Source organism: Stegastes partitus, unplaced genomic scaffold, assembly GCF_000690725.1.
Source record: "Stegastes partitus isolate 25-593 unplaced genomic scaffold, Stegastes_partitus-1.0.2 Scaffold12, whole genome shotgun sequence".
Classification (NCBI taxonomy): domain Eukaryota; kingdom Metazoa; phylum Chordata; class Actinopteri; family Pomacentridae; genus Stegastes; species Stegastes partitus.
The window spans coordinates 1,084,907-1,090,560 of record NW_007577743.1 but is presented as its reverse complement, the minus strand read 5'-3'; the positions used below and the strand labels follow the sequence as shown (position 1 = coordinate 1,090,560).

Here is a 5,654-nt window from a genome sequence, read left to right as displayed (position 1 = left end):
CTCTGTTGTTCTGACCATTGTGGACCGCTTTTCCAAGACGGCTCATTTCGTTGCCTTGCCCAAGCTCCCCTCGGCCCGGGAAACTGCTGACCTGCTCGTCACCCATGTGCTCCGCCTCCACGGCATCCCCACAGACATAGTGTCTGATTGGGGCCCCCAGTTCACCTCCGAAGTGTGGAGGGCTTTCTGTTCAGCGATTGGAGCCAAGGTGAGCCTTACCTCTGGTTTTCATCCTCAGTCCAACGGACAGACGGAGAGGACCAATCAGTCCTTGGAGACGTTTCTGCGCTGTGTGGTTTCGAGAGATCGGACGACATGGAGTGAACAATTGCCCTGGGTAGAGTTTGCCCACAACTCCATGTCCAACGCCTCTTCTGGGGTCTCGCCTTTCCAGTGCTCCCTGGGCTACCAGCCGCCACTCTTCCCGGCCCTGGAATGAGAGGTCGCCGTTCCGTCTGTGCAGGCATTCATGCGGAAGTGTCGACGAACGTGGAACCGTGTCAGGACTGCCCTGCTGAAAGCTGCACAGAATATGCAGAGGCAGGCTAATCGCCGTCGCTCTCCGGCGCCAGTTTACTCCCCTGGTCAGATGGTGTGGCTCCGAGCTAAGGATCTTCCGCTCCGGGTGGAATTCAAAGAAATTGGCGCCTCGATTCGTCGGCCCGTTCGCCATCGAGCGCGTCCTGAGCCCCACGGCTGTGCGCCTGAAACTCCCGCCTTCCATGAGGGTCCACCCAACATTCCACGTCTCCCAGGTCAAGCCCGTTGCAGAGAGTCCGCTGGCCCCCCCAGTCCGTCCCCCTCCACCTCCGCGGATGGTGGATGACGCGCCCACCTACACGGTACGTCGGTTGCTGGATGTGCGCCGTCGGGGTTGTGGCCTCCAGTACCTCGTGGATTGGGAGGGCTATGGGCCCGAGGAACGCAGCTGGGTCCCCCAGCGTCGGATCTTGGACCCTGCTCTCATTCGGGAGTTCCACCGTCGCCATCCTAATCGGGCGCCTGGAGGCGCCCGTAGAGGGGGGGGGTACTGTCACGCCCGCTGCCGCTGGAGTCAGGTAGCGGCAGTGCTCTCTCTCTCTCTCTCTCTCTCTCTCTCCCTCGCTCCTTTCCTCCTTTCTCTCCCTTTCTGATTAGGTGGGCGTGAGCTGGTGATCTGCATGAAGAGAGCGGGCAGGTGATCGCAATCCACTGATTACACTGGTGTGTGTTTGCCGCAGCTGTGTCTCATCATGAGACCAGCTTTTTAGCCTCGACCAGACCACGATTCGTCGCCGGACCGTAAACAGTCCCTAGTCAGTTCATGACCACGATTGTTTATTCCCAGCTCCTTTCTCTTGCCAGTCTCGCTCTAACCGTGTCTTTCCGTCTACAGCCCGGATCATCTCCCACCGACAACCAGCACCTCCGTCAGCCGGCGACGCAGCCACCAGCCACCGGATTCACCACCAGTCACCTGCCCGCTCTATCCCACCCGTCAGCCCGGACACCAGCTCCGTCCACCTCTCCCTCCCGAAGCTCCCTGGCGTCCGTCCCCGGTCGTCGGCAGCCGCTCCACCGCAGCCGCTCCGCTCCCCCATTCACCACCCTGCTTCGGTTCTGTCAGGTCAGATTCACTGTGTAGGTTTAACGTCATCAGTCCGTATGTCCCGCTAGATTTATTTACTCCCGTTTGTCAGCCAGTCCGTAAGTCTGTTCTCCTCGTCCTGTATTTAGTTCGTCCGTCGGCGCTTTACGCTAGCTCATTGTTAGCCTTTGGTCCGCTAGCTTTTTAGTTCTTTTTCTTCGGTTTGCTTAGCCCACCTGCCCGTGCGTAGAGCTAGCGTTTTTTTTCAGTTTGCTAGTCTGTTTGTTTTTAAGCCAGTCCTTAATTAACACCTTTTTGGTGTCCTCTTTTAGTTTCTCTCGTTTAGTCTCGTTTTGTTTTTCAGTTTAAACATAGTTGCTGTTCCAAGCAATCTCTCTCAGTTCTGTAAAGGTTTCTGTGTGTGCTCAAATAAATTGTTATTTTCAAACTGCCTGCCGTGTCGTGTTGCCTCGCACTTGAGTCTCTGAACCAGTCCGTAACAGTTAACTTGAAGGAACTTTTTTCATTGTTTAGTTTTTAGCTGTATATCCAATTTGGTTTTGCTACTTTTTATTGTATTGGTATTTTGGTTTTCAAAACACCACAAATTCAATTCAATTCAATTTTATTTGTATAGCGCATATTTACAACAACAGTCATCTCATAGCGCTTCACAAAGGCAGAGACAGAAACACCCAACAATCCAAAACATCTGGATTCCCTATAAGCTTCAGCAGTTCACACATATGTTCATCATCAGAAATCTGTGACTAAGTGTTTATCGAAATGTCCAGATATTCTCACCTCTGACGGTAATAACATTTGAATGTTAATACAGAAATATGAGGAAAAGAGAAAATACTTCACTTAATGTAGAATTAAATGTAGGAATAGTTAGTGATCTGTTTCGACAAGGCCATTTACTCTGTTTTGTTTAGGGCCAACATAAAGATTCGATTGTGTTGGAGTTTTTTGTTCTTTTTTTTTCTGTTTTTCTTTTACTCTTTCTCAAACAACAGAATGAATACAGCCCTGCCTCACTCAGTTGCCATCCTTCCCTTTGAAGGTTTTGAATGAGCACTCATGCTGTGACATCTGTCAGCTATAACAAAGCTGTTCGTGATTCGCTAAAATTGCATCAATTTCAATTCATATTTTTTAGCATTCCATTTTCCATTTTGCTTTTATTCATTGTTAAACAGAAAATTAAATGTCTCAGGCGGGACCCACACCGCATATGTACCTTACACCATTTTCAAATGTAGCTTGTTCATACAGTCAGTCTCTTTCTAGAGGCATTTTTGGGCTATATTCACTGCAATGCAGCACTGGTTCTTCTACATTTTACATTTGTGCAGCGATCACTGGGACTGGTACTTTTCGCCTCTTAAGTTCAAGACCCATATGCGCCATTGAAGACAGCACAACAAATGTAAAATTGTGCCATCCTCAGTGATGCATATGGCCATAGGCATAATCCAAGTCTGTGCAGAAATACTCAAGAAGTAAGTGAAGTCATAAATTGAAATTTATATGATAGGAAACACTGAAAAACATAACTAGCTTAAATCGTGCAAATAATCCTCAGAGACAGTGAGGGTAGTTGAGGTGCAAATTATCGATAAACATTCATGTTAAGTTATGTTAATGAGTTCATTAAAAGTATTGCACATTGTCCACTGGTATAGAAAAACTACTGAGATGTCCGAGTTCAGCTGGGAAGAAGCTGTTTTGCCTTTCATCGTGTTCTTAGTCTTTCTCATAAAGCTAGTGTTGTATGGGAGTCAGTGACCTATGCTGTTTTTAATACACACTTAAGAGCCTTTATCGTTAGCTTCGGTCTAAATGCCATATTAAGGTGTTATGCAGTTTATCAAATTGTTCCCAGTTGTGGATCTGTGAAAATTCACCTCCAGTTTCTGGGACAGTGTGGCTCTGTGTCATCTCCTCTGAAAGTCAAGCTGTTGCACATTCCGCACTTCTACTGAGGTGACAGATCCACACAAGTCCTCTGTGACTTGGAGCCCCACAGATTCAAGGCTGAAGACTCTCTCCACAGCCTCTCCATTATTGTAGACTCTATAGTGTGTAGCCTGTCTGGTTCTTCTTGGTGTTTTTGGTGTTTGAGACCAGGTCATTGTTGGTACAGCATACTGTCAGCTTCTGGACCTCCTCTCTGTATGCAGCCTCCCTGTTGTTTGTGATGAATCCATTGATTGCTGTCTCACCTGCAAAGCTATGAGTTTTAGGTGGTTTTAGACGAGTTTTAGACAGTGACGTGAAGAGGGCATAGAGAAAGAGGCCTCTGTGGGGCACACCAGTCAAGAGGAAGGAAAGAACACTTCCCCACTGCGGCAGTTTGTTGACAGGTGGTTAACCCTGTGGCTACACTGTACATGCAACATATAGGGTTAACATTATGCTTCCATTCTAACTCATGAAAGTGGCTCCACCAGGCATGAGCAGCATGTAAATGAGCCGCAAAGATTCATGCTTCAACCATAAAAGTAGGCCAGTATTCTACTGATAATTTAACACAGAAATTAGTCATAAAGTCCGACAGTATGTAGCTGTGTTCAAAGACACAACGATCCCTAAATGAAAGCTCACGCCTTGTTCTGCCATAATCCAACGTCCTACGCGCACTGCACATGAAGTCAATAAAAAAATACAATCCATGGTACAACTGGTCTGTCAGTGGTCCGTATATGTTGTATGTGAAGTGTTGCCACTAAGTAAGAAGTCCAATATCCATTTACACATATGTAGGGATTTAGCTCCAGTTTGTGTAGTTTGGTAACAAACATACTGGGTGTAACGATGTCAAACACTGAGCTAAAGTCATCTTAGCACTAGTCTGACCTGCTAGATGTCAGATGGAGGTAGAAGTGGCTTTGTCCTTCCCTTCTGCTAACCACATTTTACCATTTTCAAAATCCACTTTGGTACAGGAAGTAACAACAACAACCTGTAAGCGAGAACCTACCACAATGAAAATTTCAAGTCCAGATTGTGCAAATTTGGATTGCTTGTTTATTGTCATTGGATTTTCTATTTTGACAGTGCTCGACTCCCTCCTGCAAATGTTCCACCAAAACAATTGTGCATGTTTTATAGCAGAATGATAATTACCTGCAGCCACACTGTTTTATACTGCAGACTGAGCTAAGGAAGATTAGCATACATGTTGGGATCGTCCAGCTGACACAGAGCTGTAGTGAAGGTAATGCAGATCTGTTTTCCCTGTAGTTAATAAAAGTCATATTGAGCGAATTTTTTTGAAGTCCATCATTTGTGTTTCATTAGGCCTCTAAAAACTCTTCTCTCTGTGTCATGTCAGAATTAGAACCCAAGTTAAAAAGAAGAATGATACAGAACCTGCAAGTTAACAGGTTGGGTTTCTTTATTTATCAAGGAAACCAATCCTGAAACACTCAGCCATGTTGTTGACTTTGTATTTCACTCATGGTGTGTCTTCCAGCATATATGAGATGACTAATGGGCAAGTTAACAAGGGGGGGGGGGGGGGGGGATGTGTCATGAAATGTGCCAAAGCAGACTTCTTGGGTGTAGGCAAGATGGTAGTGAATGTGAGTCATGACAGGACTACACACAGAGGAACAGGGAGATGTTGACAATGTCTGTAGACATTAAGTTAATCAGCACATGCCTGGAACACACACCCTTGTACACTTAGGCCCGACTGCTGTCTTGGTGTCGACATCTCGGAGTGCCGAGAAACAGCATGTGGATCTCCCAATGGTGAGGCATCTGCTGGAGGTTCTTTGCTGTCTGTCAAAACAAGCAGAAGAGATGTTAAGCTGCTCAGTCAGGTTGCCATTGTCTCTCACAGGTGTGTGTTGTATACTGCTTTTCCTTTTGTAGTCTGTGATTGTATGCAATCTCACATCTGCCTTGGGTCGGAGTTGTTGCATAGGTTTTGCCCGAGTTGAATTTTGAATTGTGTTTTTTTTTTTTTTTTTTTTTGAGTGTTTTGCAGCTTCAGTGCCTGTCTTTACTTTAGTCTTCACTGTATTGTCTCCAGATTAAAAAGCTCTGTTCAGCATCCTGAGCAGCTGTCTGAACT

General features: G+C 46.3%; 1 long non-coding RNA gene across 1 annotated transcript in view; it reads right to left on the bottom strand.

Annotated features, from left to right (window-relative positions):
• The window catches only part of LOC103361883 (uncharacterized), a 24,045-nt gene that overhangs the window by 16,251 nt on the left and 2,140 nt on the right, over window positions 1–5,654 (bottom strand). Inside the window, exon 2 of the long non-coding RNA XR_520429.1 lies at window positions 614–619. This is a non-coding gene — a long non-coding RNA (uncharacterized LOC103361883). The remainder of the gene's footprint in view (window positions 1–613; window positions 620–5,654) is intronic.